Consider the following 12,850-nt stretch of genomic DNA (forward strand, 5'->3'; position numbering starts at 1 on the left):
TACTGGGCATCTTCTCTTTTAAAGTGAAGCACTTCAGGATCCATCTGGAGAAATGAAATCACCTGCTTTACCCGTTAAAGCCACTAGGGCTGAAAAGGCGTTCATTTTGGCAGGAGTTTACCAATTTATTGCAGCGTGACAATTGTTGACACAATTCTTTGTGCTGCTGCTCACTAAAGAAGATACTTTGCCCAAGACCGGGAAAAGAAATACTGCGTACAGCCAGCTGTATTAAATGCGTGCGTGACCCGTCAGATAGTTGCTCCCCATTCCCCCAGAAAAAGCAGGCACACCGCATGGGCACAGTCAGTTTCACCTTCATTCTCTCCAGATGCTACCCCAGGGCTGCCTTTCCATCTCTTTATTTAGCAGCAACAATCTTCTCCTGAACAAAGATAGCAGGCCAAAGCTACACCCAAAAACCATTTATCATATGTTTCCACATTTGTATCCCTATTGTTAATTGTCTATCAGGATTGCCTTTGGGTGAGGCTGGGCAGAGGTTTAATACACTGTTGGGTCAGCCTTAAATGTTCAGATTGGAAGATGAGTTATGTCAGGAGATGCAAAGGGGCCCTCCAGTCTCAGTAATGCCCTTCTTGAAGCCTGGAGCAAGGTAACCAGACCGTCTGCCCCTCTGCTTTCACCTACATTCGATGTTGCTTTCAGTGTCAAGATTCCAACTCCACCGGCTTGCTAAGCAAGGAAATGTACACAATGACTCCTCACACAATGGCTGGCTCTGGTCAGGGTTATTAATGTCTCATTTTTCATATGTATAAAGAGTTACTCAAGCAATAGCAGCAACAGAATCAACTAACCCTCCCCCCAAAGTTTCAGGGACATTGGCCTCTCACAGTTTGAATTCAGGAGAGCCCATTTTGTAACTAGATCCTAGATGTGCATACCATAAATAGCCCTCCCTTTTATCAAGCTAATCATGGCTGCTCAATTTTGTTGTCAAAACACCTCTTTAACACTGAAAGTCTTTTCAATGGCAGGATTTGAGAGGCTATCACAGAAGCTGCTGAGTGCTTGGGCCAGCTCCTTTTCCCATCTCAATACATAGCAATACAAGTAGTCAACACTACTCCATCTCCGTACTGGATTCCATATCTAAAATCCAGACATGGAAAAGCTGCACAGCAAGCATGCAGAAGAAGCTAGGCCTACTTTGAGATTTCTGAAATTTCAATTAGAAGCACAAATCTTTCCAATGTAACCAAAATGCCCAGAATTTCAAGCGCTAAAGCTCAGCCTTTAGCATGCTGTGGCTGTACATATGGATTGCCTTCATTCCTCAATGGTTGGACCCCAGCAGGTCTCTTTGTTCTCACCCCAACGTTGGACGGGAAGGTCTTTAGCTGGACAGCAGCTGAAGATTCAGCTCAAGTCATATCAGGAAGCTCCAGGCTAATTACAGACTCTTGTGGGAGGCCAATTCCTCCCTAGAGGAGAAAGATGCAGGCAGTTTCACTGACCAAAAGTCAGGGGAGGGCACCTGGATGAAGGTGTTGGCTTTTGCTGTTCAAGTTTACTCACAGTTTTGGTCTGAAGAAATGCATCCTTGACTTACTGTGCAAACCACTGTAAGGTCTGTTTAGAAGCTCTCAGGTGGGTTCAGCATTGCAGCCAGGTCTGCTGTGTATGAATTAATTCTGTAAGATGCAAATTTTGCTTCCAGTTCCTCTTCTATGCAGTTCTTCTTCTGTGCAGACCAGTTTTGCAATCATTGGGTTTTGTTTTTTAAGAATATTGATTTGATTTTCCGCAAGTATAACCTAATTTGGAACTTTATCTCACATGTTTCAGCCATGGTTTTAATCCATGGAAATATTCAGCTTCCTGACTAAAGCAAAATAACAAGGGGAAGTAAATGGAAACAAAAAATCTCTATTTTCTGCTTTGGATTTTGATTGATGACATTCAGAATGTTGACCATTATTCCTTTGAGACAGATAGACAGAGATAGAGATGGACACGTAGAAATACACATACACGTTTATATACACCGTAAATACAACAATGTCCACATTGCTTCTCCTTTTGGTATAAAGTCTGAGTTTTGATGAGAATTTCTGAGCTAGGTGTCAACTATGCTTTGCAACAACTATGAATTTCAATATCTGCTTCCAACACAGAACTACCAGTTAAAGAAGGAAGAAACAAAATGTGCTTGGTCAGAATCAGAATATCAGTTGGCATCGTCCAAATGGGAAGATCATTGACTGTGTGGGCTGGTAACGAAGAAAGTTTGAGTCCACCATATCTGTATGGCACCAGGTTAAGGAAGGCTGCTCTAGAGACACAGGTAAAGCATGAAAGACCAGGAATTGGGAATAACAAGACAATACTCCAAGAAGAGACAATACATCCAAAGTCCAGGGAAGTTATCATTATCATTATTTACATCTCTATACTGCCCATAGCCAAAGCTCTCTGGATGGGCCACAGCATTAAGTCACCCATCAAGATTTCAACCAGGCCTGATCCTGCTTAGTTTCCAAGATTAGGCAGGCTGAGACACTTCAGGCTATATGGAAGCAGCACCACCATAATTGTAGAGAGGCCTGAGGATGTGGATAAAGATTTCCAGGGTCCGGATTTCTAAAAGTTCCAAATATGCGCTAAAGGCTGGACCAAGCTGACATGACAACACCGGGAGATGTAACCAGACAGGGCTCCAGAAAGACTGGATCGGCTGTCTAACCATTGCTAGTAGTTGCGGGGGGCAGAAAGGGAAATCCTGGCAAAGAGAGACCAAGACAAGCTCCAGAGGAGGAGAGCAGGTCACAAAAGGAGGAGGGTTCCTGCTTGTTACTGAGATGTTCAACCATGTTGTTTTCATACATGAGCAGCCCATATTTTCTATCCCTGCTGGCATCGGTCTGTCAAATATCTGCGGTTGCTTAAAGAAATGCTTCATGAGCAAGAGCATCATAAAAGCTGCTGGGAACAAAAGGAACCAGATGCTCCCACTGGATGCTTCCTTAAAGAGTGGTGTCTTAAAGTTCTGGGTGTCTTCTATGCCCAAGGTGGGCAGAAGGTAGATCTGGATCTACTGGTGGACTCTGGGTGATGTGCAGTGGATCAGCAAGGATTCCTGATTCCCAACATTGTGATAATAGCGGCAACAGAATAACTACACAAGTCATTTCTGTACAAAGCATTTGTTGTGTGCTTTAACAGAGTCCAGTAGGCAGGAGCCTAAGGAAGGCTGCTATTCACTCTAGGAAAAAGGCTTGGCTCCCTTGGTAAAACTAAGGGACAAGTGTATCCCAAACACTTTAATTTCTTTTGCATCCATTCTATAGAACCCTAAGACTTACTTTGCTGCTCTACACTCAGTATGATTTTGGTGTCCAGACTAAGAGTCTTCCTCATGGTCAGGATGCAAGGAAAAGTCTCGTTTAAAAAACAGAATACTAAATTTTCAATACTAAATTCTAATTCTGTGATCAAATTGTTTGGCAGGGTGCCAAATAATAAGTTAGCAGTTATGGTAAAGAAAATGCCACAAGAGACCATAGAAGAAGGTGAAGTAATAGATTTAAGAATTGTGTGTGTGGAAAACATAGTTCAAGTTCTGAAAGTTTTCACCTGCTTATGCAATTACTGCAGGTTTACTCGATAGATTTTTTTTCACCACATTGATATTCCTCTATAAAAATTAGAGGGCATATATCAAAGATACAGATTTGATATAATTCCTCTACAAAATATCAATGTATATGGTACAAGATTATCAGGATGTTCATGCAGTTCTTTCTCCTACCTATCAAATACAATCATTCGAATGTCTGGTATAAAAGGAGCATTATGTATTTTTATATACCTGTGATGCAAGGTAAATGAACATCTTGCTTTAATAGGAACAAGCCTTGCTGAGTCATCAAAGCATGAAATTCTGGACTAAACTATGAAGCTAATTTTTGTTTATATCAAGTGTTACTTGTGTAGACAGTCAGTTTGCATCTGTTTGCAAAAGGCATATTTCCAAACAATAATTTAGGAGTAAATGAAAGGAAGGAATCACACCTATCATTGTGAATGCTGTCAAGCTAATGTCATATTTAGAAAAAAGACCAAGTCTTGACATGTCCTACTTATGGTTCAGAGAATGTTCAAGTTCAGAGAGAATAAGAAAGGTTAACCAGTTATCAGCTTACAAAAGTGTCATCTTTGGATGTCTTGTGTCAAAATTGTCCAATGGCAAAATAGTGGCATAGATCCTCCAACTTCAAGACTGGGGGAAGAAATCTGGCTGATGTGATCTTTTCCTTCATAGTGACAATTCCCAAGGAAGCATGTTCATGAAATCTTGTACTAGAGCTGGTCATCCATCTTTTGTTATTCTTTTGGAACAATCACATCACTGGAAGCCAGGAAGAGTTGAGTGTTTATTGTTGTTCACCGCCCAAGCAGCTTCAGCTACTGGGCAGTATAGAAGTTCAGTAAAATAATAAACAATAAAATAAATATAAACATCATAAACAGCAGAATATTTGTTAAATCTAGGGTTTGATTTTTAAAAGAACATGGGATTGAAAGTTTCACTTCCTCCTCCAGGCAGGTTCTGGTCAGCAGCAACCCCAGGACCAAGGCCAAGGTGCAGGCAGAGAACCAGGGAGAGCAGCAAGGAATGGAAGCCATGAAGGAAAAGACAAGGCTCTGCCATTCCTGATTTGTTCACTGTGACCTCTTCTTTTCCAGAGAAATGGTCTTTACAAATAAGAAGAGCCATAGTTGGCTTGCCACCTGCTCATTATACGAAGCTACCAGTGTTACGGTTGTTGAATTACATTTACATCCCACCTTTCCTCTTGGTCCTCTTTCTCATCATTTTACCCTCACAACAATAACCCTGTGAGATGGGTTACGCTGAGAGTCTGTGGCTGGCTCCAAGTCGCTCAGTGAGCTCCACCCTGAGTGGGGACTAGACCTCCCAGGTCCCCGGTCCAGCACTCAGGCCTCTATGCCACACTGGCTCTCTAGTCCGTCCCGCCCAGTACGGTCTGGCTGAATAAGACTGGATGTTGCTGGGTCATGGGAGGAAGTCTTTGTCCTTTTAATTTTTGTTTATTGAAATGTCTTTGAGGTTTTTACAATAGAAGAACACAACCCCCCCTTCCCTATTATACAGTTGGTGATACTGGACTTTTATCAATTAGCCATTATTTCCTATGCTTCCCTTTCCCCATAACCCCAATCCCTCTCCTCAAGTCACTGACATGGTAAATTCTCTGCCTTTAAAGTTACATACTAAACAATTTACAATTGTAGCGTATACATCTACTGATTTGCCTGTTCTGGAAGTATTTAAAGAAAATGAAGACTGGTTAAGAACAAAGAAGGGAGGAAGGGAAAAAACAAAACAAAACAAAGAACGAAAGAACATCTGGGGACTTGGTGGCTTTACTCTGTTGCAGTGTGATACATTCGGCTAAGGAGACAGCTTGTAGAGTTGGGCTCTCTGTTTCTTCAGACACAGTCCACTGTAAAGGTATGTGGCACAGAACAACCTGGAGACAATGAATGTAACAGGATTTTATTATTAATTCATACTGAGGAGGACATGGCCACACAGTCCGAGCAGACGGAGGAAATGTGCTTGTGATGTTCTGTATCTCCAGCACTTAGCGTCTGTCTGTCAGGGTTCCAGTCCAAGGTTGAACGAGCCTTTATAGTTGCCGAAGTGGCTTTTCATTATGCTGGTTTTAATTTAAGCTTCCTAAATCTCTAGGTCTGCCTGCAGTTCTTTTCAGATGCAATTTTCCCTCATTTGGCATTTTTGCACACTATTCATCTTGCGTTGCCTACTCATTACCTGCTGGGCCGGGCCCGCTCCCGCTGGATTGCCGCTCGTTCGACTGGACTCTCTTTGTGCCTGCGCCCTGTGCTGCTCGCCTGCCGCGGGCCTTCCAGCCTCAGCTCCTGCTCTCACCCCAGCCCCCTTTCTGCCCATGACAGGAGCATGGCTGAGGCTGCCCCGGCACACCTGCAGCAAGGTGGACGCTGATGCATCAGAGTGTTATGCTACGGCCGCAGCCATCATCTGAACTCAAGGTGCTGCAAGGCTCTCTGCTTTCGTTCAGGGAAAACCAGCTCTGTCAACAGGTATCTTGAGCCAGTGAAAGAGATCTGAGTGACATGTAAACTGACAACACTCGAAATGTTCAGTGCATTGTTCTCAGCAGTGTTCAAGCTATCTGTGTTGTCCTCGGAGCTTGGAAGAATGCCACGCGCTTCATTCTGCCCAGGCGGAAAGCAATAGCTGGGCTCAAACCATCATGGGGGGAAAGACACCAGGGTGGCTTCTCCCCCCCCCCCACCCCAGCATGCTGCTCAAGTGCTGTACAACTGGCCTAATGACTCCCAAGCCCATGGCTTCCCTGTCATCCAAACCCACACAGTGCCCAGCAGAGGCTCCTTTGAAATCACCCCAGAACTCCTGGCTGTGTGTGCTATTTACCAGTTTGATTACACTGCAGTTACATTCCATCTTTCCTCCTCTTGTGAGGAACCCAAGGCAGCTTATATCGCTCCATGTTGTCCTCTCAGCAACAGCCCTGTGAGGTGGCTTAGGCTGAGGGTGAGGCCTAAAGTCACCCAGTGAGTTTCATGGCCAGGTGGGGCCTAGAACCCAGATCTGCTGCGTCTCCAGCAAACACTCTGACCACCAGACCACACTGGCTCTTGGTTTCTGGAGTGGCTTTGAAGCATCCTTTCCACACACCATGCCCAGTTCAGATGACATGGGAGCTGCACATCACAAGAGTCATTATGTAAATCAAGGCAGCACACGACTCATACATGACTGAATGCTCTAGCCACGTGGTATCAAATGCAGTTACCTACTGAAATCACAGAAACTGGCTGAAAGTGCGCAAAGTCGGAAGAGTGAATCATGCCACAGACACCTGTCTACAAAAGCTCCCAGGACCTTTTTAAAGTTTAAGTTAAGCACTTTCTTGTGGCACATTTGGGAAAGAAATTAACTAAAGGCTAGAAATACACCTCCAGCGCACTAGTGCTTTGCATTTGAAGCAGGAATGCACAACTTGAGCCAGTGTGGTGTAGTGCTTAAGAGGGTGGGACTGGGACTCAGGCAATCTGACTTCGAGTCCCCACTCAGCCATGGAGCCAACTGGGTGACTTTGGCCAGTCGCAGACTCTCAGCCCAACCTACCTCACAGGGTTGTTGTTGTGGGGATATGATTAAGAGGAGGAGAAGAAATAGGTAACCCCCCTCCCCTGAGTTCTTTTTGAGAGGAAAAAAGGCAGAGTATAAATATAATAAATAAATAAAACTTCCCCTGGTCCAGGAGACAATTCTCTCCCTGGAACCAGCAGGGGCTTCTTCCTCCCCACAATTGCTGCTTTCAAACGTGGCTCCGAAACTGATGGCACAGTGGCAGAAGAGGCCTGGTTTTGCTGTTAAACAAGGTGCATGTGGGGCGCACACTGCATTTGAAAGAAAAAACGTACTCCCAAATCCCACAGAAAGTCCAGGGGCACATGTGGTCCTTGGGCCATACCTCGCCCATCCTTAATCTAAAGAGATGGATTGTGTTTGGGATTTAGAAGCGGGAACTTGCTTTAGCTGCTGTGCCCCCGGCTTGGAGGGACCATCTAAAAGCGATGCCTTTCTCAAATACAACCCAGCAAGAGGCTAATGCGTTTCAAATGTTACACTTAACCGAGGCCCTTCTCCAGGCTCCCTTGCCAAAGAAGGAGAGGCAAGTGTCTGCAGGAGAGGGGGTCTTTTTAGTGTTAGCACACCTGCAGTGGAACGTTCTCCTGAGACAGCCTTGCCTGGAGCCCATGTGCTGATCTTTCCAAAACCAGGGGAAGGCAGTTTTCCCTGGGTGATGATGATGATGTTTGTTTTAATGTTTTTACCTTGTATCCTTATTTCCTCCTGTTGCTGGTTTTGTTTTAGGTTTTAGCATGTTCTGTTACCATTTTATTAGGCTTTTTTGTCCATGACTAGTTCACATACAATGACTAGCTATTGGCCGTTTTATGCATGCGTTACAGCCGCATGGCGACAAGTGAGTTTGTTGTCTCTTATAAGCTCATTGCTTTCACTTTCCTAAGCAACCCAGGAACTCCTCATTGCTGTGTGGTTATTACACCTGAACCCGGGGATTCTGTGTTGTTTTTGGGTTAGAGTTAATCCAACAACAAACAATGAATTATTCTGGCTTGTATAGCCTTTACCCTACCCAGAGTTCTTGGTTTTGTACTTAACAAGTGTAACCCAAGAACAGGGTTGTGGAAACAACAAACACGTGGGAATCAGCAGCTCACTTGCTCTCCGACAGTCTCAAAAACAACCCATGGTGTCTTAGGCTTGGTTTATTCGATCATGCAAACAAGGACATTGCTGCAGCGTTACTTCGCATTTTATCGTTTTCATTTATATACTATCCAGAGAACTTTAGCTGTTGGGTATTTAGAAATGCAAGCAATAAGGAAACAGTTTGTAATGTCAAGGCTCACACTTGGTTTTAAGGCTCTGAAATGCAACTGCAGTGTGTCGCCCTTAAGCTATTTCACAACTAGGGCTCCCTACGTATGCTTTATGCTTTCGGTGTGGGCAGGAGGGAGAAAAGCCATCCTCCGGATTTTACCTTATCTAAGACCATCATGCGCATTCAGGAATTCTCCAATGCCTCACTTTGCCAAAAGTTAAATAGTTGTAATAGCTTATTTCCTGCCATTATGACAAGCACCTCACTTTTTATTTATTTTCACTCTGTGGAAGGTCCTAAAAATAGTTTCAGAAACACATTCTAAACTTACTGTATAGCATTCCATGCTGCTCGTGGCTTTAAATGAATTATGAGGGTTCCCAAAGTGTTCAAAAGCCATCTTTTAAATGGACTCCCATCAGTATCTGCAGTAGCACATGGATTTGGGCTTTCCAACCATTCTGGGTGGTTGACAGATCACACAGTTACCTTGTAAGGGCACTTATCACTGTAAATCCACCCAGAAAGGTTTTTCCTCAGGATAATGGCTGTTTTGGTGATTCATCTTATGGACCCTGCCCTTCCTTATTTGCACAAAATATCCAACACCCTGCAATAATTTCTGGGTCAGGCTCATGCCACACATGTGATTTCCTTTTGGACAGAGAGACAAGAAGAGATTAAGTTAAAGGTTAGACCTTCTGGGTCAACTTGCCCCACTTCAACTTTTAGGTCATTTCAAATGCTACTAATAGGATGTTATCAGATCAGTGAATATTCTCAGGGGTACAACTGACTGTCTGTGTGAGGCAGGATTTACTGTCATCTCACTGAGGGAGGAGAGGGGAAAATAGTACTGCTGCTATGCTGGAAAATTTCACGGTTTCTGTCTCTAGTGGAAAACAGTTATCACTAACACATCCTGGCATGTAATTTGCCTCATTTATTACTGTCTAGCATTGGCTTAAAATGCACAATAAGCACTAAGGGACTTACAGAGGGTTGCACTTCTTTGAGGAAACATTACACAGAGGTGCCAAGAACTTTCAGAGGTGGTGGGGGCTCCTTTCGCCCAAACTGGGACACGCCTTCATGACTGAAAAAATGTAGATGACCCTTAGACTGAAAAAGAGAAAAATTCAGTGCAATAATGGGCAAAATAAAAACCAGCAGGCCTGGATGTTGTCCCTACTTTTACCACAGATTACCACAGAAAGGAAAGATTCCACTGGTTTTAGGCTGTATCTTTGGTAAGTAAGGTAGTCACAGTACAGTTCTATAGATGTTTACTCAGGGGTTGGTCTCACTACATTCAGCCAAATATGCTCCCTAATAAATGGATTTCTCTCAACTGGTCAATCCTAATCAACTTGTATAGTTGTTTAAAACTTCAGTAATGTATTACCATGACCAAATTATGGGCAGAAAGTAGCAATGAATTGAAACAACTCCTGATGAAAGTAAAAGAAGAAAGTGCAAAAGCAGGATTGAGGCTGAACATGAAGAAAACAGAAATCATGTCCACAAAAGAATTACAGGACTTTAATGTTAACAGAGAAGAAATTGAAATTGTTAAATACTTTGTATACCTTGGCTCAACCGTCAACTCAAATTGAGAAAGCAGCCAAGAACTTTGAAGAAGACTGAGTCTTGGAAGGGCAGCAACGAAGGAACAGGAAAAGATCATCAAGTGTAAGGACATTTCACTGGAAACCAAGGTCAAGATCATCCACACTATTGTATTCCCAATCACTGTGTATGGGTGCAAAAGCTGGACAGTGAAGAAAATTTACAGAAAGAAAATGGATGCATTCAATAATTGGTGCTAGAGAAGTTTTGTGAATACTCTGGGCCAACAGAAAGATGAACAAGCAGGTCTTAGATCAAATCAATCCATTACTTCCCATGGAAGCAAAAATCACAAAACTGAAGCTGTCATAGTATAGCTGTCTCATGGCATATCATGAGAAGGAAAGAGTCACTGGAAAAGTCAGTAATGCTAGATAAGGTTGAAGGCAGAAGAAGAGGTAGACCGACTATGAGATGGCTCAGTTCTATAAAAGAAGTCCCAGCCTTGAGTTAACAGGTGCTGAGCAGGGCTATTAAGAACAGGACATTTTGGAAGGAATTCATTCATCAGGCTGCAATAAGTTGGCAATGACTTTACAGCATGTGACAGAAACAAGGACAACAACGTATTAAAATTGCTCTCTGATCCGACTGTTGAGGCTGACAAGCAGGGCTATTTCTGAAGTGAGGAAAAGGAAGGAACTGCCCCAGGTGTGACGCGTGCACGGGTTCACATCAATGGTGACATTCAACATTGATAGGCATGGCTGCATTGTTGCCAGTTGTTGCCACCCAAGCCTCAAATTCCCACTAACTTGCCTTCCATTAACTCCTGTATGTGATAGTATTGTCTTTTAGCCACAAATTAACTAGATTAGGGTGTCATCTTATGACTAGATGGAGAAAGCTGGAAGTTGTAGGACTATTTTCAACACATATTAGAAACATGGCTCGTGCACCAACAATCGGGAGTTTTTTCCCCCAGAAATGGATGTTTCATCTATTTTTGCAACTCCTCAGTAAGTATTACATAGCATTTATATCCCACCTTTTTCCTCTTGCAGGGAACTCAAGCCGGCTTACATAGCTCCATTTTATCATTACAAGAAACACCTTTTAAATATTTGAAAGGATAAAACACAGCAGAGTGCAATTAAAGGCCGAACAGAAGGGTACCGAAGATGCTGCTTGTGCTCATACTTGCTTGTGGATCTCCCGCAAGTATCTGTTTGGCCACTGTGGCAACACCACACTGGACTAGAAAGGCCTTTGGTCCTTCTAGCGGAACTCGATTCCTCTTATGTCAATCCACTGGCACATTACACTACTAGGTGGGAATACAGTAATGTCTTGGGATTTCACGTGGCTTGGGTATTTATATGAGAGTGTACAGATAGCAGCAGCATTGTGGAAGATAGCCTTTAAAATAAAATTATTCGCATCCAGCTCTGAAACCTACCGAGATACGCGATGACTGCAATGACCAGGTCAGCCACACCGTTAAATGTTTTAACCTCTTATTTATGTTGATTCCATACAGCACCACACACAGCGGTGACACAGAGCCGCCTCACTGCTGCCCCACAACCAGTAGAGCTGCAAGTGCAGCTGCTCATGCTACGGTAGCTTAAGTGGAAGAGGGATGGGAAACCGTTTTTGCCAAGACACGCACATAGAAAAGGGCATGGGATTTTTTGCCCGGGCTAATAACGCCTAATCCCAGGCTAGGACAAAAGCCAAGTCAGCGCCCTGCACCAGTCCTCCCTAAAAGGCCGCTCTCCGGATGCCTCGGACTGCACCTCCCATTATCCCCAGCCATCATGAAAGCTGCAGCCAAAATAACTAGAGGGCACCATCCTTCGGAAGACCGCTTTACAGTCCTCTCTATCGTCCCGAACGCACGCTGACTATGTGAAAACTACAATTCCCATAATGCTCTCAGGCCCAGGCTGGCCCTATACGGATGAGCATCGAGGGAGAGGAGACGGAAGAGGTGCTGAGGACGCTCTAAGGGGCGGGACTCCGAGGCAGAGAGACAAATCAGAAAGCCGCGTTCCCAGGGAGTGTTTAGCGATTTTTCCGGTTCCCGGTTGCAGTTCATAGGCTCTTCCACGTGTGCGGTCAAGAGTCGTGGAAGTTCAAAGGCATTATCGCGGAGATGGAAAGCTGACAGGTTTTTTCGAAGTAGCGCGTCCGTGCAGGGGCTTCTATTCCACGAGTTCGCATGTTCGTCTTTGCAGTCCTCTCGACCCCTGGCAGGGCTTCTGATCCAAAGCAAGCCATCAGCTGAACGGAAGGACAAGCGCTGAGCATACCTAGACATATAGCACACGGCAGTGGCCCCTTCCGAAATGATTATGATTTGCACTCAAAAATATATATAATGGGGGGGGGGAGATCCATCTTAAGACGTTGCACGGTGTGCAGAAAGGCAGTGAGTGTCTTCTCATGGGTACATAATTGAATGTGTGGAAAGAATATTGAAAGAATATTGAGCGCAGGCGAATGACACGCTGCTAAGGACTCCCGGACCAGCGTGGGCGTGCAAAGGAGAAAACTGCTAGTGCACGCGAAAAGTTACAAAGCACAGTGGTGCTTTTATGATGGAGATACTAGAAACCTCCGTGTGAGAAACTAGTATGCTAATCATGATAGGCTTTGATTTTTAGCTGCCAATAATCTCGCTCAAGGTCATGGCTCAGGCTTTATGCTACTGTGCTACTCCGTTGGAAAGAGTGTTGGTCAGGTTCCCAGAGATCTGAAGAGTTGTAAAGGCTGAAGAAGAGGAAGACCAACTATAAGAT

Source organism: Varanus komodoensis, unplaced genomic scaffold (genome assembly GCF_004798865.1).
Source record: "Varanus komodoensis strain SLA01 unplaced genomic scaffold, ASM479886v1 scaffold6_2, whole genome shotgun sequence".
NCBI classification, from domain to species: domain Eukaryota; kingdom Metazoa; phylum Chordata; class Lepidosauria; order Squamata; family Varanidae; genus Varanus; species Varanus komodoensis.